The sequence below is a fragment of the Cynocephalus volans genome, chromosome 3 (assembly GCF_027409185.1).
Source record: "Cynocephalus volans isolate mCynVol1 chromosome 3, mCynVol1.pri, whole genome shotgun sequence".
Lineage (NCBI taxonomy): Eukaryota > Metazoa > Chordata > Mammalia > Dermoptera > Cynocephalidae > Cynocephalus > Cynocephalus volans.
The window spans coordinates 14,909,750-14,930,585 of record NC_084462.1 but is presented as its reverse complement, the minus strand read 5'-3'; the positions used below and the strand labels follow the sequence as shown (position 1 = coordinate 14,930,585).

Here is a 20,836-nt window from a genome sequence, read left to right as displayed (position 1 = left end):
TCTTATATAAAATTTTTGATCAATTACGAGTCTTTTGTTTAAGAGCAAGATGTCTCATCCAAGTTACAAACACCCTCTTTAAGGCCAGGAAAATTTAGAGAACGGCTTTTGTAGAGAAGATGTTATTTCCCCCTTTAAGATCAAGGTATTCCTCATAAAAGCATTGATGATTAATATCTTGATTGTAAAGGTTTACTTTTCTTTGTATAAATCTCTTGGTGTTGGGAAGGCTCTTTCCCAGATGGTGAAAGAAGCATCTCGGCTTACTTTCTTTCAGTGATCTGTCCCACGTTGCTGGGATTAAGAGTCCCATGCTCTACCAACTGAGCTAGTTGGGCAGGGAAGGACATTTCCCAGGTGGTCTGTGTCCCAGGTTGGGGGGAAAGATGAACAGCAGGATGAAGCAGCAGTGAGGCCAAATTGAGGCAACATGAAAGAAGGGTCAGAACTTAGAAATGAGACATGCTATCTTGTATCCAAAGTTTTAAATTATATCCTGTTATAAAGAGAGTTAATTTTCATTGAACTTATAAAAATAGCCACATTGCCATAATAATCATATGGACACTTAAAGTTATTAAATTTTGGGGGGATCAAATAGGGAGAAAACAAATACTTTACTTCTGTTTTAAATGACATTTTACCAAACAGTTGGTAGTTAAAGATACCTTAAGAGAGAAAGAGTTTTCTTACATTTGGAAAAACATTAGGAGAACCAGCAGTGTTTCAAAATAAGGAAATTGTAAAAACCCATAATTCTTTTTAATTAATTTACCAATTAACTTTTGTTGTTTTGACCTTTGTGAATAATATCACAAACCCATTAGTTTCTTCATTAGAGTTTTGGAACTTTAGTTTAAAGCTATGAACTCAAAGTTTTTCGAAAACTGTATCTATCAGAGTTTTTACATGAAATATTTGAAGACATAACATTCTAAAATTATAATTAAACCACGATTATGACCAGTAGCATTTCTACCAAAACACAAATATTTTAAAACCTTACAAGATTTTGGAACACATATCCATAACACCTTCAGTACTGACAATGCTTTCCCATATAGTCTAATTTATTAAATAAGCCAATTAGTTTTGATACATTTTTTTATATATCCTTTGAGAAACTCCAGGGCCCTTGGAATTCCTCAAAGTTATTCTAAACCAAAAAGGTTGGGCTTTTGATTTTGGAAAGCTTTGTCAAGCAACAAAAGACTTAATACACTTAGCTGAACAAAATCACAAATTATTACAAAAATAAAACCAAAGTGACAAAGCATTTCAAAGGCAGAGAGCACAAGAAATTATCATGAAGTAAGTTTCTTAAACCAATTATCTAAGGGACAAAGAAAACCTTTTACAATTTTGTATTAAGAGCAATTAAGTGAAAAGACTTCTAGTAATCCTGTTTGATTAGTAAACCCAGGCAATGATGTGTGCTGACAAGAACATTTTTATACATTCAGGTTAGTAAATAGGCGTCCATTTATCCTAGCAAATTATACAAAGCCCAGTTTGAGTTTTAGCTATATTTACCAAATACATATTTATGGCTTCCCAGCCACAAACTTGGTGTATTAGATCTATACCCTTATCAGTTAATGTTAACTAGGGCCTATGCAATATTTTACATAGGTTTCTTTTCACTAGCCATTACAGGTCCCAGGTTTCCATGTGGCATTGTCTAAAAGATATTGTTTCTCCCAGCATGACCAGGAGGCAGAGCTGAAATAACAAGGAGACATATTGACCTACAAATTTAGGTGAAAGGTCTAAACCAAATTTTGAAGATATATTTATCAAAACTTTAGAAGATATAAGTCACGTGAACTTGAAAAGTATGCTTATTTAATGAGCGTGCATTAATTATAAGCCAATTTGGTAGCTAGCACATAAAATGATTACACATACAGACATGAACATATAGACATAACATACAGGTTACAAATGCATATATGCAGACATCAACAAGAACAAACAAGGTTTTGTTCAAGATGTAAAAAAAGCTCACTAGTAAAGGTTTAGATTGTGTTTTTGTTTAAAAAGACTTATTGGTGAGGCCTCACCCTGCCTTAAAGAAAGCAAGATAACAAATTTACATTGTAAAGCAAAGTATGCAAGCCTTTTCAAGAAGATGCACAGAAGACTCTCTTCCTTTAAGAAAATAGGATAGAATTCTGCCACAGGATTTTGTGAAGAAATACATAAATGAGACTAGAGTTTGAAAGTCTGTTTAGGATGCCAGAAAATTTGAGACCATCTAGTTTAGCAGGTAGATTTTAGGTTAGTTTTTGGTTCTTACATGAGTTACTGAGCTTAATGGCTATATGACTGTTGAAGTTTTTTAATTTACCCTGGGTCAATTTGGAGCTTGTTGTCATTATTTTTATCACTGGTGGTCTGATGTGTACCATCCCCGGTGAGATGGTTTGAGGTGTGATGGTCAGGCGTTGAGATTTGGGGATCAGGCTCAATTCTTCATCTGGTTTGGGGTTCCCCATAGGTTTAACAGCCTTATTAGCAGGAATCCATGGCGGGCCTGTGGGTGACAGAACAGACACATACCCTCTCCCCCGTGTTAACAATTCAGCAGATCTCAACCATTGTGGTCCCGTCGGCAGGTGGTGGTATAAAACCAAGGGTCTAGGTCTCTTTTTAGGTGGTATAAAGTGTCATTCTGTGGCCGTTAATTTTTGGGAATTACAATTTTAAAAATTTAGTGTAAACAGAGCTTTAAGAACCTGTTCATGAGAGGCCAGTCCTATATCTATATTACCCCTCCTTTGCTTACTTATTTGAGATTTAAGAAGGCCATTAGTTCTTTCAACAATTGCCTGGCCAGTGGGGTTAAATGGGGTTCCTGTGACATATTTAATGTTCCAGTTGTCACAGAATACTTGAAAGACTTTGGAGGTGTATACCGGTCCATTATCTGTTTTAATTTGATTTGGAATCCCCATGGCAGCAAAGGCAGAAAGACCATGTTTTTTTAACATGTTTAGCAGTTTCTCGTGTTTGGACAGTGGCATGAATAAGACCAGAGTGAATATCAACAGTAACATGTAAATAGCTAAGATTGACTTCCACTTGCCGAATTTCATTACCTGTTATTTCTCCAGTGGAATTAGATTTAGAAAAACCTCTGACAATCGGGAAAAGCACTAACAATATCCTGAGCTTGCCTGTAAGAGATCAGATGCATGTTAGCCAGAACTCGTGCACCCTGATGAAAAACTGATGAAAATAGCTTCCTCTAAAACATTATTATACATAACAAAGCGATCAGCCATATCATTTCCAATTGATAAAGGACCAGGAAGACCAGAATGAAAATGCATGTGAATTACATAGAAATAATAACGTCTTTTTTGAATGTTTTTGTAAGTGTCCAAACATTTCAAATAAAAGATCATTTCCCTCATGGATAGATGCATCTTGAATTACCTGTAAGACTCCAACTACGTAGGCAGAGTCAGCTACTAAATTAAGTGGCTGATTGTAAAACTGTTGCAAAGCTGCAGTGGCAGCTGTCAACCCAGCCCCCTGAGCAGACCCACAATGGACAGCAACAAAATGCCTCCAGATTCCCTGCTCCCACCATGCCACAGATTCCTTTCCTGATCTGCCAGAACCATAGATAAACACAGCCAGTGCCCAAGGGAGGGGAACAGAGGACAAACAGGATCCCAACTGCCTGGGCAGCATTCAGAGTCCCTGAAAAACTCTATCATGGGGTAATGAGAACTGCATATTACCAAAAAAATAAATCATAGCCATCTGCAAAGATTCCGATCATTCAAGGGCAGTGCAAAAATCAGCCCTAGAAAGACCAGAATTAACAACATCAGGATCACACCCAGCAAGCACTCAACCAGGGTCTCCCTTTAAGGTATTAAACAAATGTTGTAATTGATAATTTGGAATACTCGTAGAAGGGCGGAGCCAGTTAATGTGGCCAAGTAATTTTTGTAAGTCATTTAGAGTAAAAGGCTCTTGAATATGGGAAGATATACTTTCTGGCTGTATACTTCTCTGAGTGATTGAAAAACCAAGGCATTTGCAAGGCTCCTTTTTTCGAATTTTATCTGGAGCTACTTGTAAACCATCATTATTAGCTTGTTTGATTAAATGTAAATAAACTTGTAATAGCAGTTCTGGATTGTTATGAGCATTGTCAATTTGTCTAGTTACAGCATCTTGAAGACAATGAATAAAATCTATATAAGGCACAGCGGGTCCCTGTCTAACAGTAGCAAAAGATTTAGTGGGAGCATTCCTGGGTTTATGCGATAGCTCTAAATGTCCCATTTGTAACTGTTGTTTAACAAGTGAAGTACCTTGATTTAATTTTTCCCCTTTAAGAGGCCACTGTTCCACCCAAACCAGAGAACCAGGGGTCCATTGTAGTTTGGTAGGACTGTGGCCGTGGCCATCATGATAAATTCTGAAGATGTCCCAATATAAATATCCCATTGAGCAGGGAGGTCCTGGCCCCATATAGTATGAGGGAGATCTGGAACACAAGACATAATGGAGGCAGTTTGTCCCTCAGGGCCAGTACACAACAAAGGATCTTTACTTTGATAAGGGATTTTGAACCCGCCTAATCCAGTAAGTGTAACTGGTGAAAAAGTTACTTTCCATAGTGCGGTCCAATCCTTTTTAGCAATTATGGTAACATCAGCCCCGAAACCTGTAATTAATTTTTGTTCAACAGATGTCAACAGTGGCGGAGTCTTATATATTCTTTGTATCAAAAACGCATCAGGGGAAGCAAGAGGTTGAAGTCTAGATTTTGTTTCAGGAATTTTGTCCCAAGCCTGTATGGCTCCTCTAGCTGTTTGGTCAAGTAACATGTCCATGCTAATTTGAACCTCATCTCGTAAATTTTCGAGTGAAACAGCATGTAAGGATTCACGATATTCTTGTAGCCATACAGCATATTGAGCAGGAGTTAAAATAGTTTTTCCAGGCCGACCCCATGGCTCACTCAGGAGAGTGCGGCGCTGAGAGGGAAGCGGCACTGGGAGAGCTGAGGCCACGGGTTCGGATCCTATATAGGGATGGCCGGTGCGCTCGCTAGCTGAGAGCGGTGCAGACGACACCAAGCCAAGGGTTACGATCCCCTTACCTCACAAAAAAAAAAAAAAGTTTTTCCAAGTATTTTCCATTGCCAAGCAAGGGGTCATATTATACCCATTAGCAGTTGACTGTAAGCATTCCTCAGTAAAAGTACTATGTAAGCTATTTTCTGTGATACTCTAAATCTTTTAAGCAAGGAGAATGGGAAGTTTTCATGTCTCGATTGAGTCCCAGTTCTTCCAACAGGAGAGACATGATGAGCATCAACTCCCATGTTATGTCTTTCTTTAAGACAGGACTCCATCAAGGGAATAAATGAGTTATTTGCCTCCAAAGGTGGAAGTGGGGGGAGAGGGGGAGGAAGAGGAGGCAAGCATTGTTTTTCATCCTCTTTAATAGCACAAACACAATTTTTCCTTTTGTTAAGGTTCTGAATAATTTTTAAAGCAATTTGACAAAATTTCCAAACCACTATAAGCAATAATAATTTAATTAGATGATGGTTAGTTACTTTATAACCTGCTGCCTTAAAGAGACATAGAAGGACTGAACTACGTTGGATTTTTCTCTTAGACAGTAAACTACCCATAATCGCAAGAATAGAGAGTTGAGAGAGTAAGAAAGCAAAGCACTAGCTAAACACCGCAGCAGGCATGCAATTGCTTAATTGAAAGCCACCCGTAATCCCCTTACCAAGATTTCCCTCTTGATGGGACGAGTAGATGTCCTCTTTTTCCTTCACCTCTTTTGTCAAGGTCCCCCCTTTTGTCAGGGTGATTGGCAGATATACTCTGTATTTTCCTTTCCAAGGCTTGGCAGGTTGGTCTCCGATTCGTGGACGCAGAATTTCCTCACACGGGACACCATTTGTTGCTTTACCTAACAAGGATTTGTCACCCCTTTACCCCTGCATGACAGAGCTGCCAAAGATTACTCAAAGCCCATCTCTTCTAAGCAGTGAGAAGCCCCAGAAAGGGGTTAATATACCAGAACTTCCTCAAGCATGAGGCATTTCTTCCATTTGGGAAATTAACCATGAACTGGGGTTCTCTTCCTGCATTTATTCTCCAGACCAGCAAGTTAAAGGAAGAGACATTGGTGGGGTTTTGCTAAGCACAGTTTAACATTTTAACAAGAGAAGCTGGTAACATGCAATTAAGTCGATCCACTAACAAAAGCTTCATCTAGCAAACATTCCTTCTCCCTCTAGCAGCTTTATAGTAACTTTACATATCAATTAGTAACCTGTCTGTCTTTGAACCAGCAGCCTTGCTGTGTTGCGATTCTTATCTTGCAACAGAGACTCAATAGCGTGGGGAAAATTTCCTGTCCTTTGCAAGGTCAATATTTGAAACTGCAAGGCTTTGGAAAACCAAGCCCTCTGAAGTACATTTGCTTTGTGAATCCTCTACATTTCTTCTCATCTCTTATGGCCTACCAACTTGCCTTTTAATACACCTATCCTTCTGGTTAAAAATTCTAATAGCTCATACCATTGAGTTCAAGACCTCAGGACCATTAATGTGGCCATTTTACCGATAACCACAATCGTTTCTAACCCCTACACTCTTCTATCCACAATCCCAACAACAACCCATTTCTTCTCTGTACTTGACCTCAAAGATGCCTTCTTTTCTATCCCCTTATACCCTTCCTGTCAAAGTTTGTTTGCCTTCACTTGGACTGATCCTGATACACATCACTCCCAACAACTCACCTAGACAGTACTACCTCAGGGGTTTCAGGAAAGCCCCCACTTCTTTGGCTAGGCCTTAGCAAGACTTACTTGAACTTCCTCCAACCTATAGCAGTTTAATACAATATGTGGATGATCTCCTCCTTTGTAGCCCCTCCTATGAGGATTCACAGGCCCACACTGTTGTTCTCCTTAATTTCCTGGCCTCCAGGGGATATTGGGTGTCCCCCAGCAAGACACAAATTTCTTCTCCTTCAGTCATCTACTTGGGAGTCCACCTCACCCCCAACACTAGAGAAATGATAGTGGATCACAAGAGTCTAATTTCTGAACTCCCTACTCCCACACAAAGGGTAAAATCCTTTCTTTCTTGGGGCGTGCAGGGTATCTTCACCTATGGATTCCTAACTTTGGCATGCTAAGAAAACCACCTTATGAGGCAGCCAAAGGGGATCCTGCCATTCCCTTGATCCCACAAAATCCATTCATTCTCCCTTCCAGCGATTAAAAACTGTTCTTCTGAGCCGAGCCCGTGGCGCACTTGGGAGAGTGCGGTGCTGGGAGCGCGGCAACACTCCCGCCGCGGGTTCGGATCCTATAAGAATGGCCAATGCACTTACTAGCTGAGTGCCGGTCACGAAAAAGACAAAAACAAAAAACAAAAAACTGTTCTTCTCACAGCCCCAGCTCATTCCTTTTTTTGAAACATGAAGGAGAATTTCCTCTTTTTTTTTTTTATTTAATTTTGTCGATATACAATGTGGTTGATTATTGTAGCCCATTACCGAAACCCCACTCCCACCCAACGATGTCCTTTCTGTTTGTGTGTCGTATCAACTTCAAGGAATTGTAGTTTTTATGTCTTCTTCCCCCACCCCCACCCCTGTTTTTTTCTGTATGTGTGAACTTATTTATTTTTAGCTCCCACCAATAAGTGAGAACATGTGGTATTTCTCTTTCTGTGCCTGACTTGTTTCACTTAATATAATTCTCTCAAGGTCCATCCATATTGTTGCAAATGGAAGTATTTCATTCATTTTTATACCTGAGTAGTATCCCATTGTGTAGATGTACCACATTTTCCGTATCCACTCATCCAATGACGGACATTTGGGCTGGTTTCAACTCTTGGCTACTGTAAAGAGTGCTGTGATGAACATTGGGGAACAGGTATACCTTCGACTTAATGATTTCCATTCGTCTGGGTATATTCCCAGCAGTGGGATAGCTGGGTCATATGGCAGATCTATCTGCAATTGTTTGAGGAACCTCCATACCATTTTCCATAGAGGCTGCACCATTTTGCAGTCCGACCAACAATTTAGGAGAGTTCCTTTTTCTCCACAATCTCGTCAGCATTTATCATTCAGAGTCTTTGGATTTTAGCCATCCTAACTGGGGTGAGATGGTATTTCAGTGTAGTTTTGATTTGCATTTCCTGGATGCTGAGTGATGTTGAGCATTTTTTCATATGTCTGTTGGCCATTTGTATATCTTCCTTAGAGAAATGCCTACTTAGCTCTTTTGCCCATTTTTTAATAGGGTTGCTTGTTTTTTTCTTGTAAAGTTGTTTGAGTTCCTTGTATATTCTGGATATTAATCCTTTGTCAGATGTATATTTTGCATATATTTTCTCCCACTCTGTTGGTTTCCTTTTAACTCTGTTAATTGTTTCTTTTGCTGTGCAGAAGCTCTTTAGTTTGATATAATCCCATTTATTTTTCCTTTCGTAGCCTGTGATTTGGGGGTCGTATTCATGAAGTCTGTGTCCAGCTCTATTTCTTGAAGTGTCTCTCCTATGTTTTCTTTAAGGAGTTTTACTGTTTCAGGGTGTATATTTAATTCTTTAATCCATTTTGAGTTGACTTTAGTGTATGGTGAAAGGTATGGGTCTAGTTTCATTCTCCTGCATATTGATTGATATCCAGTTCTCCCAGCACCATTTGCTAAAGAGGCTGTCTCTTCCCCTGTGTATAGGCTTGGTGCCTTCGTCAAAGATCAGATGGCTATAGGTGTGTGGGTTGATTTCTGGATTCTCTATTCTATTTCATTGATCAGTGTGTCTGTTTCTATGCCAGTACCATACTGTTTGGTTATTATAGCTTTGTAGTATAGTTTTAAGTCAGGTAGTGTTATGCCTCCAGCTTTTTTTTTTTTTTTTTTTTTTGGCTCAGCGTTCCTTTGGCTATGCATGGCCTTTGTTATTCCATATAAATGTCTGTATACTTCTTTCCATTTCTGACAAAAATGTCATTGAAATTTTTATGGGAATTGCATTGAATTTGTATATCACTTTGGGTAGTATGGACATTCTCACTATGTTGATTCTTCCAATCCAAGAGTATGCGATGTCTTTCCATCTTCTTGTATCCTCTCTAATTTCTCTCAGCAGTGGTTTGTAGTTCTCATGATAGAGATTTTTCACATCCCTGGTTAACTCAATTCCTAAGTATTTTATTTTTTTGGTGGCTATTGTAAATGGGCAGGCTTTCTTGAATTCTCTTTCTGCATGTTCACTATTGGAGAAAAGAAATGCTACTGATTTTTGTGTGTTGATTTTGTATCCTGCTACTGTGCTGAAATCATTTATCAACTCCAAGAGTTTTTTTGTAGAGGCTTTAAGCTGTTCGATATATAGGATCATGTCATCTGCAAACAGGGACAGTTTGACTTCATCTTTTCCAATCTGGATGCCCTTTATTTCCTTCTCTTCTCTGATTGCTCTGGCTTGTACTTCCAACACTATGTTGAATAGGAGTGGTGAGAGTGGGCATCCTTGTCTAGTTCCTGTTCTTAAAGGAAAAGCTTCCAGCTTTTCCTCATTCAGGATGATATTGGCAGTGGGTTTATCATATATGGCTTTGATTATGTTGAGATCCTTTCCGTCTATAGCTAACTTATAGAGAGGGTCTTTGTCATGAATGAGTGTTGAATTTTATCAAATGCTTTTTCAGCATCTATAGAGATGATCATATGGTCCTTGTGTTTGATTTTATTGATATGGTGTATCACTTTTATTGATTTGCATATGTTGAACCAACCTTGCATCCCTGGGATGAATCCCACTTGATCGTGGTGAATAATTTTACGTATGTGATGCTGTTTTCTGTTTGCTAGTATTTTAGTGAGGATTTTTGCATCTGTATTCATCAAGAATATCAGCCTGTAGTTTTCTTTTTTGGTTATATCTTTACCTGGTTTTGGTATCAGGATGATGTTTGCTTCATAGAATGAGTTTGGGAGAATTGCCTCTGTTTCAATCTTTTGGAATAGTTTGTAAAGAATCGGTGTCAATTCCTCTTTGAATGTTTGGTTAAATTCTGCTGTGAATCCATCTGGTCCTGGGCTTTTCTTTGTTGGGAGCTTACTGATAACAGCTTCAATCTCCTTTATAGTTATTGGTCTGTTCAGATTTTCTACATCTTCATGGCTCAGTTTTGGGAGCTTGTGTGTGTCCAGAAATTTATCCATTTCCTCCAGATTTTCAAACTTGTTGGCGTATAGTTGTTTATAGTAGTCTCGAATGATTCCTTGTATTTCAGATGAATCAGTTGTAATATCGCCTTTTTCATTTCTAACTTTTGTTATTTGAATCTTCTCTCTTCTTTTTTTTGTTAGCCATGCTAATGGCTTTTCAATTTTATTTATCTTTTCAAAAAACCAACTTTTTGATTCATTGAACTTTTGTATTGTTTTTTGGGTTTCAATTTCATTAAGTTCTGCTCTGATCTTAATGATTTCTTTCCGTCTGCTAACTTTAGGTTTGGATTGTTCTTGTTTTTCTAGATCTTTATGGTGAAATGTTAGGTTATTCACTTGCCATCTTTCCATTCTTCTGAGCTGAGTATTTAATGCAATACATTTCCCCCTTAATACTGCTTTTGCAGTATCCCACAGTTTTTGGTATGATGTATCATTGTTTTCATTAGTTTCAATAAATTTTTTGATTTCCTGCTTGATTTCTTCTTGGACCCATATGTCATTAAGTAGAATGCTGTTTAATTTCCATGTGTTTGTATAGTTTCCAGAATTTCGTTTGTTATTGATTTCTTGTTTTAATCCATTATGGTCTGAGAAAATACATGGGATAATTCCAATTTTTTTGAATTTGTTGAGATTTGATTTATGACCTAATATGTGATCTATCCCGGAGAATGATCCATGTGCTGATGAGAAGAATGAATATTTTGAGGTTGTTGGATGGAATGTTCTGTAGATATCTGCCATGTCCAATTGGTCTAGAGTATTGTTCAGATCTTGTGTTTCTCTGCTGATTCTTTGCCTAGATGATCTCTCCAATATTGACAGTGGGGTGTTCAGGTCCCCTGCTATTATGTTATTAGTGTCTATTTCCTTCTTCAGGTCTAATAGAGTTTGTTTTATAAATCTGGAAGCTCCAACATTGGGTGCGTACATATTTATGATTGTTTTGTCTTCTTGATGGATCAGTCCTTTTATCATTAAGTAGTGTCCCTCATTGTCTCTTTTTACGGTTTTTACTTTAAAGTCTACTTTGCCAGATATAAGAATAGCTACTCCAGCTCGTTTTTCTTTTCTGTTTGCATGGTAAATCTTTTTCCATCCTTTCACTCTTAGTCTGTGTGAGTCTTTATGGGTGAGTTGGGTCTCTTGAAGGCAGCATATAGTTGGGTCCTCCTTTTTAATCCAGTCAGCCAGTCTGTGTCTTTTGATTGGAGAATTTAAGCCTTTTACATTAAGAGCTGTTATTGAAAATTGTTGATTTATTCCTAGCACTTCATTGATTGTTGTTTGGTTGTCTTAGGTATCTTTTGTTCCTTGCGTTCTGATTTACTGTTTGTTTTCTGTGTTTGTTGGTTCCTTAGGTTGTAGATAGCGTTTTTGTTTGTTTGTTTTCTCTTCATGAATGCCATTTTTATTATACTAGTGGGTTTAGATTTTTCTTGGGTTTTTATGGCAGTGGTAGTTAATTTTCAGGAACCAAACCCAGTACTCCTTTGAGAATTTCATGTAAGGGTGGTCGTGTGGTAGTGAACTCCCGCAGTTTTTGTTTGTCTGAGAAATATACTATTTGCCCTTCATTTCAGAAGGATAGCCTTGCAGGGTTGAGTATTCTTGGCTGACAATCTCTATCTTTTAGTATTTTGAATATATCATCCCATTCCTCTCTGGCTTTTAGGGTTTGTGATGAAAAGTCTGATGTTAGCCTGATTGGGGCTCCCTTATAGGTGATTTGATCCTTCTCTCTTGCAGCTTTCAAGATTCTCTCTTTGTCTTTGAGTTTTGCCAATTTGACTATAACATGTCTTGGAAAAGGCCTTTTTGGGTTGAATACGTTTGGAGATCATTGAGCCACCTGGATCTGAAGATCTGTGATTTTTCCTATACCTGGGAAATTTTCTGCCACTATTTTGTTGAATATGGTTTCAATGCAATCTCCCTTTTCCTCCCCTCCTGGGATACCCATGACTAGGATATTTGAGCACTTAAGGTTGTCTGATAGCTCTCTCAGATTTTCTTCAATGCCTTTTTTTTCTTTTTTTTTGTTGTTGTCTGCTTGTGTTATTTCAAACAGCCCATCTTCAAGTTCAGAGGTTCTCTCTTCAACTTCCACAAGCCTGCTGGTTAAACTCTCCATTGTGTTTTTTATTTTGCTGAATAACTTCTTCAGTTCAGCAAGTTCTGCTACATTATTTTTTCAGGGCATAGATTTTCTTGTACATTTCCTCTTTCAGGTCCTGTATACTTTTCGTCATTTCATCATGATGTCTAGCTGAGTTTTCTTGTATCTCATTCAGTTTCCTTAGAATTATCACTTGAAATTCCTTGTCAGTCATTTCAAGGGCTTCTTGTTCTATAGGATCTAGAGCTTGACGTTTATTGTCTTTGGGTGGTGTACTTACTTAATTTTTCGTATTTCTGGTAGCTTTTCTTTGATGTTTATTCACTGTGGCAGGGGATTTTACAGTCCACAGGTTTGACACTATTGACTGACTAGGATGTTGCTGTGGTTACCAATTTGATATGGCTATCTCAGTGACTACTCAGTTGGCCACTAGTGCCTTGAGTGTGTTGTTGCCTCGGGTCTTGAGCCTCTCCAGGAAGCCACATCTCTGGTCAGCTTGGACTCTGCCAGGCTGCTGGGTGACGGGGAAGTACCACAGGGTGTTGCTCCTGCTGCCGCCGCTTCCCCAGCTGCTGCTGCTGCCGCCACAAATGCCGCTGCCGCCTGCACCACTGCCGCCGGCTCCACTGCCACTGCTTCCCCCGCTCCCGCCGCTGCTGCCGCTATCACTGGTGCCGGTTCCCCCGCTGCTGCCGCTGGCACCGCTACCGCTGGCAGCACTTCTGCTGCTCTTGAGGGCGCCGCTACTGCTGCTGCTGCTGCCGCTGGCTCCTCCACTGCTGCCGCTGCCACTAGCTCCTCTGCTGCTGCCGCTGCCGCTGGTTCCTCTGCTGCTGCCGCTGCCACTTCTGCGGGCAGGCTCAGAGTCGCGCGATCACCAACTGGAAGTGGCAGCAGCTCCAACCTTTCCAGGGGCCCGCTCTGGGGTTGGGCTGGGGCAAGTCGCTACCTTTTCTTCTTTCCATGTAGGCACTGAGGTTTCTTCCAGTCCCTGGGGCCCCCGAGTCTTGAGTTTCCACTGCTGCTGCTGCTTTCAGACCGCCATCTTGCCGCGGGGCAGGCTAGGAGTAGTTTCTGAGGCTGAGAAGTCGAAAGTCCATCTGGTCCCCAGCTCTTTCTCTCCCAAACTTATCTCATCTTTTTGTTCTATACATCACCGAGACCCAAGGACTGGCAGTCACGGTCCTGGGACAAGAGACAGTAGATATTTTCTCCCTGGTTGCATACCTCTGTAAACAACTAGACACCACAGCTCAAGGATGTGCCCCTTGTTTACGGGCCTTGGCAGCAACTGCCCTTTTAACACAAGAAAGCTCTAAATTAGCTTTTGGGCAACAGTCATTTGTTCTCCCCACCATTTTCAAGACTTTCTCAGCCATAAGGCCATGTCGACTCTCTCCCCTTCTTGTTTGCAACTTATCCACCTCACTTTCATTGAAAATTCTCAGTTCTCCTTTAAACCTTGCCCCCCTTCTAAACCCAGCCACTCTCATCCCTATATCATAACCCTATACCATAATCCCTATATCATAACATAATTGCATAGAGGTTTGCTCTCCCCACATGGCCAAGTTACTCAAACAAATCACTCAAAATTGTCCTTTGTGTACTCATTCCTCCTATCAAGGTGGCCTCCAAGTTTGGTCCTTTCCCTCCCACCAGGCCAGAGGGTACACTCTTGGCCCGGATTGGCAAATTGACTTTACTCACATGCCTCCCCACAAAAGGGCATGCTATCTTCTAACCTTAGTAGATACCTTTTCAGGTTGGGTTGAGGCTTTTCCCTGCACTTCAGAGGATATTACAACAGTAACTAGTGCTCTCACCTCAGAAATCATCCCTCATTTTGGACTATCTACCAGTCTCCAACCTGACAACAGCCTGGCATTTATTTCCCAAATCACACACCTCACAGCACACACATTACACATTAAATGGAACCTACACATGCCTTATCGGCCTCAATCTTCAGATAAAAAGCCAATCACCTTACCAAATTGTCCATGGAACTTCACCTCCCCTGGACACTTCTCCCTTTAACACTCACTCGCTTGTGAGCTGCCCCCCACAAGCAACAGGCCTCAGCCCCTTTGAGCCTATGTATGGCAGACCCTCCACGTTCACATCTCTCCCTTCCAGTCTATCACCTTTAGGTCAGTACCTCCCTAGTCTCTCACTTATTAGGGATTTTCTCCGAGAACAGACAAATTCTCTAACAGACTCTACCCCAAATTCCAGTTAACAACAACCTGGAGGGGCCTCCTTGTTCAGACCCCACCCAACACCTCCTTTTATTTCACCCATTTTAGGACATGCAAAGCTAAAAATCTCCAAAACCTCCACCAAGATCTCTGTTCTTTCCCCAATTCCAGAAGAAAAATAATCTTTCCCCCAGCAGTCATCTCACTTTTACAGGCCCACTTTGCATCACTCGCACAAGAGTTACTCCAAGACTAGTCCTGACCTGCTATTGTGGGATTGCCATTGTGGGACATGGTAAGTATATACCACCCTATGTCCCTAACATTTCCTTACTACAGGATTGGCAGCAACTGCCCCCCAAAATTTGTTACAATATAAAGAGATTTCTCCTGGCACTCCTTTACCTCCTATCAGTAGGATGCTTCTTAGCAATTTCATTGTGGCAATGTACCTTTTAAGTTAACCCCTTTTGCCCAACTTTCCAAATGCCTCAAGAACTGACCCTCTCTCTGGTCCTTGCTTCTTTTGGTGTCTCTAATTTCTTACAGGAGCAGATGCAGTCTTTCACCAACCAAAAGGATGCCAAATTGTTCCTGGGAGGAGGATATCAGCCCCTGAGAATGGCCAACCCTTCCCCAGAAGAATATAGCCTCCCCACACAAAACCAATACCCCACCACCTAATTGTTTCACCAGCCAACATATCTTTTACCTTTTTCATATCTTCACCCATCTCCAGCAGGAAATAGCTTCAGAAGAATGAGACCTTAGCCCTTTTTCCCTTCCCCCTATACTTAAAAGATAGGAATGATAGGTTCTGAACATAACCAGCACCATTTTAGGAAAAGCCAAGCACAAAATGGCTGCCAATCCCCTCCTTTCCCTTTACAAGAAGACTCGTGACTTCTGTGAAATAGAAACCTTTTTGCTTCCACATGGGTGCAATTTTCCACCCCAGTCCTATCAGCCAGGTGGAGCTTCCACATTGTTATAATGCTTCTCCTTAATTGTATCAGCCAGCTTCTTGGTGCCCCACAACCGATATAAGCTCTCCCACCCCAATGCCTGGCACTGCTCTCCCCTTTGAGGGCAGCCCCAGCTGCTCTCCATTTTGAGTGCAGCCTGGCAGATTCTTTCTCTTTAATAAACCTTGATCAGTACCCAGCATTTCGGCTCACTTTCTTTCGGTAATTATACATATGCTAGTAATATTGATTTGATTAACATATCTCAATAATGAACCCCCAAGATAGATATAATCAATTTTGACTCAATAAATAAAAGAGGAAAACAAAGTAGAGATCCTCCAACTGCTTGAAGCAGTGTGGGAGCCAACTTAAATGGCCATCATACACTGCAAAGGACACCAGAAAGGGACTGACAAAATCAGTAAAGGAAACCAGCTGGCAGACCAAAGGGCCAAGAGAGCAGCCACCCAAACAAAGCCTGCTGTGGACTTAGGTGATCCTGCCAAAATCATGTTGGTACCAGAAACAACACAACACCCGAGGTACACAAAGGAAGGAGCTCAACGGGAAGCTAGCAAAAGGGGGAGAAAGACCGAGGAGGGACGGTTCCCCAGCAGTTGGCCTACCGGCTGATGCCACAATATCACAAGATGACCCATTGGGAAAAAACAACTCTCGAAACCACACTGAGCAGATACTACTTTATAATCAGTTTCCCTTCGCTGTGTGCCCAGATCAGTTACCTAAGTCCAACATGCGCCCAGAAGAATGGCAGACAAAAACCCAAGCTGCCTCCAGGCACAAGCCGCCAGGACTGCACCATTCGAGGACTTAGTAGTAGACTGCACTGAAGTAAAATGACTCAGAGGCTGTAAGTACCTCCTGGTTTTAATCCTTGGGTTGACATGCTACCCTTAGCCTTACTCCAGGCCTGATGCATGCTAGGGCCTTTGGGGTATTCCCCTTATGAAATCATGTATGGGAGGCCACCCCCAATTGTAGCCAAGCTGAAGGGAAATCCCCAGGAGTAAGAGAACTAGGGCTATCCCAACAATTGCAAGCTCTAGGAAAACTCTCTGTCAGATCACAAGAGAAGTACTAGAACGGGTCCCTATCCTGTTAGGGAACTGGACACAGCCCCATCAGCCTGGGGAGATGGTCTGGGTCAAAGACTGGAAAAAGAGGCCTTTCCAGACTGTCTGGACAGACCCCCACATGGTTGTTCTAACCACTCCCACAGCTACTAAAGTTACAGATCTCATGCCCTGGATCCCCCACACACAGGTCAAAAGGGCTACCACACCAGATGACACAATGCCTTGGACCATAAAGACTGACCCAACAAACCTGCTCAAGGCCCAACTGCAGGGGTGACCAAACAACAGCCCTGCCCTGGTCACTGCAGAAGCTGACCAGTCAACACACAGCTGAAGCTTGAGGATCTCTGACGAGGGAGTGCACCTCTGCAAAATTTATTGGACTGTATTTTTTGGGATTGACGATCCTTACCTTTGTTTTAATTTTCTGCTGTGTGTACCACATTATTTCTTTCCCTTGCAGATCTTCATTAGAAAAGTACCCAGGTAGGCATCACTTGGGACCACTCAATGAAGGGCACCATTATGACTCCTGACCCACGCCCTGGCTCCCCCAGTAATGCCCCCATGTGCCCTGATTGTCACTACTCCATATCCCTATCAACGGCAAAGAGCCTGAATATGATGCTCACTTAAAGAATTAGAAGAGAGCATCCAGGGTGGAATGATATGGACAAGCCCAGAAAAACTTAAACCTGTACCTGTTCTTCCACTTTTTGTTTTGCAGTTGTATTTTTGCTTTTTTTTTTTTTTTGCAACAATGACCACCTTTTGTATCAGCTTGGTCCCCACTGCATGGATTCTGAGAGAACAAAAACTAAAACCCTGGAACAATGTAACCTATATAACCCTTTGCAGGCCTGAGTCTGGGCTCAGACTTTGGAATGTGAACTCCTCTGGACCCACCGGTGTAATAAATCTTTGAGTTCTCCAATCCTCCGAGTAACACTTGGTTTCTCAGCAGTCTGTCCTGCAACAGTTTTACTAGAGAAAAGTGGACCCGACTAGGAGGGCCTTTGCCTCCATGACCTCTGATTGGCTCACCACTACATATCCTGCCTTTTGAGTTCCCATTCAAAGGCAATCTATTTTGAGATACTGTAAATGTTACTAATTTTTTCCACTTGAAATATGTAAGTTGTGCTATAACAAATCATCCTGTCAAGTGTAACCACTGTCCACATAGTTGAGGTTCTGGGATCAAGAAAGTATATTTACTGTGCCTTGGCCATGCCCAGGACCTGACTGACCCCCTGCCCACAACCAGGCACACTGTCAGAACCTCAGGGTCCCACCCAGGGGCCCAGGGCAAGGAGCCAGTCACCAGAACCCCCCCTGCCCACAACCAGGCACACTGCCAGCACCTCAGGGCCCCACCCAGGGGCCCAGGGCATTGAGCTGGGGACCAGACCCCCCCAATCAGGCACACCACCAGAGCCAAGCAGCATGCCAAAAACCACCTCCATGTGGGTGGCCCACCACAGCCACCACAGTAACCATGGCTGCCACAAAAGCGGCTAGACATCACAACTACCACACAGATGGTCCACCAGCCACTGGAGTGCACTGACACAAGGAGAGTCACCAGCAGAGACAAAAGAAGATGTCTCTCCCCACAAAGCCCATTTCAGAGTGACAGAAGAAATATCTGCTCTATGATAATATTGGGGGATCTGATCACACCTCTCAGCATTGGACAGATCATCTAGGCAACAAATCAACAGAGTAACCATTATTCTTTCAGAAGGAGAGAAAAAATCTAGGGCTATCAGTGGTTGGGGGGAAAGGGGGGGATAAGGAGAGATTGGACAAGGGACATAAAGAGTAAGTACAATTTGTTACAACATACATACTATAATATTGATTTGATCAACATATGTCAACACTGAATCCCCAAAACATGTGTAATCAACTATGATTCAATTTAAAAAAATAGGAACAAGAAATTATATTTAAACTGGTTCCCACCATACCTGGTGGGGCACCAAACTGTGAAAAGACACATCACACATCACTTCGCTGCTTATTGCATGGCCTGGGGTCTTTCTGCCTTCTCCTAAATCCCCACAACAGTGAGTATCTATTCCTTCAAGTGTCCCTGCCCTTGAAACTGCTTCTGGCTCCCTTCATAATGACAAACCACTTCCAATACCTTCCACACTTCGAGATCTTCCACCACCACACCCTCCAGACCAACCATATTCTGTTGGAGTGGAAACCCGGCCTCAGAAAGGCCCCCTACCTTGTATACCAGGAGACTGTCCATTCAGGGATAAAATGCCCCTTAACCCCCAGCCACCTTAAGGACTCATGGCTGCCCCAATCCATAGTGACCCTTGAACAAGAAGAGAATTAAACAACTGGCAATCATTTCCATTGCCCTCACAAACAGAGCCCAGGGTAGATGTGCCCAGGCTTGGGAGCATATTCAGTCTGGATACCTCCATGAATATGAATAGCAGCCCATTAGCAGGTCCAGAGTGTGAACACCCCAAAATCAAACCTTCCCCATCTACTAATGGCATTTTTTCTCTGGCTGCCAGACCTCTTCCTGTGCCAGAACTGCCACCTGGGGAGCTGTACGAAAGTGGGGAATACAGAGTATATGACTCCCTCCTCTAGGCCTGAGGGGCCTCAAATGGCTTTTGGAGACAAACCAGAGTTCACAAGCATATGACTGTGACTAGCAGTTTGAATAGCTGTACATGCGAAACAGTGCATAACAGTACCGGTCACCACCTGTCCTTGAGAACTGCACCTTTGGTGAAGGGAATTTGGCCATAGCCTATGCTGTGAGGAATCAGAAAGTGAACATGATGGATATGACGTCCCCAAGCCAGCCATGCCATCAGAGCTGGCCCCCTGAACGCCCTCAGATATCTCTAATGTCAGCTCCTTCTTTAGCTGATTATCTCTAGATGGTCATCCCCAAACGAACTTCACTGAGGTTTCTCAAGTTCCTGAAAGGCCCTCCCCAAATCATTTCCTCAGAGAATCAACTCTAAATGATGAGCAGATAGCTGTTAGCAAGGGAACGGTGCTGTGGCTGCTTCTGCCTACCTTGCCTCAGCTCTCCAGTGAGATCGAGAACCTCATGAATCGGGTACTCCTATACTAGGACATGCAGGAAGCTTTGGTCATGTCTAATTAGCCATCCCGAGGGGTCCCTGTGGAAGCCTCAGGCTATAGCTCACTGTTTCCTCCTGGGCATGTTGTGGAGGAGTATCTATTGCACTTGAGGGAGCATTCAGAGCAGGAGAGCTAATGCCTCTCTCAGAGATTTAGCCTGCACTGCTTGTCAGGATGTAAACTGAGTAGGAGCCGGCTGATGCACAGAGGGCTGGGATTGCCCTGGAATGGCTCCCAATAGTGGGTCATCTACAATGTCAGGCCAATGAAAGAGTTAATTTGGAACCAAACCATTTGACATGATGGAAGACAATGTTTGGTACACAGCTGGAATGGCAGAGGGACAAAAAACATTTATTTATTGTCTTAACAGTTGATTGACAACAGGTGCCTTATTTAGAGTTAACAAGCTATACATCAATTGATACATCAACAATTTTAAAGACTTACATACTTTTGTTAGGAAAAGGATGTCTCACCTGTCATGAGACTTCTCTTCAAGGCTATGAATACTTGTAGAGAACTTCTTGTGTATAGTTCCCTTTTTTTTTTATTAAAACATTCCTCATGAAAGCATTGATGATGAAGTTTCTGACTGAAAAAGTCTTACTTTTCTATATACTGGTTCCTCAGTACTGGGAAGGCTCATTCCCAGTGTGAGGAAAATAGAGTAGTTTAAGTCATGCCCCCTCACCTTAGGTCCTGTTGGGGGTGGTGCAGCACATTCTTTGTAAACAAGGTGTGTAGGGGTGGAGTTCGTGTGCAGGCACGCCATGTATCTTTATAGCTTGTTGCTACTCTTCTGTGTACTTCAGTGTGTGAAGCAGTGGCTCAGCAGAACTCGTGTCTAAAAATAGAGCATGTTTACTTTGCTGGCAGCTGCTCCAAGTTTCTCTTTGGACTGCCTAGCTCTCAGACATGTGTGTGTGTGCACACGTGTGTGTGTGCACGCATGCATGTGTGCACTGAATAAAACTTATTCCTTCAACCAAGGTTCCAAGGACATCTTTCCTGTTACCTGGCTCATAGACGTGCATGTGAAGGGTTTGTGAACCAGTCTG

General features: G+C 42.0%; 1 pseudogene; it reads left to right on the top strand.

Annotated features, from left to right (window-relative positions):
• LOC134372466 (E3 ubiquitin-protein ligase CBL-like) overlaps positions 1 to 19,797 on the top strand; it is a 69,091-nt pseudogene extending 49,294 nt beyond the window's left edge.
• Positions 19,798 to 20,836: the final 1,039 nt, after the last annotated feature.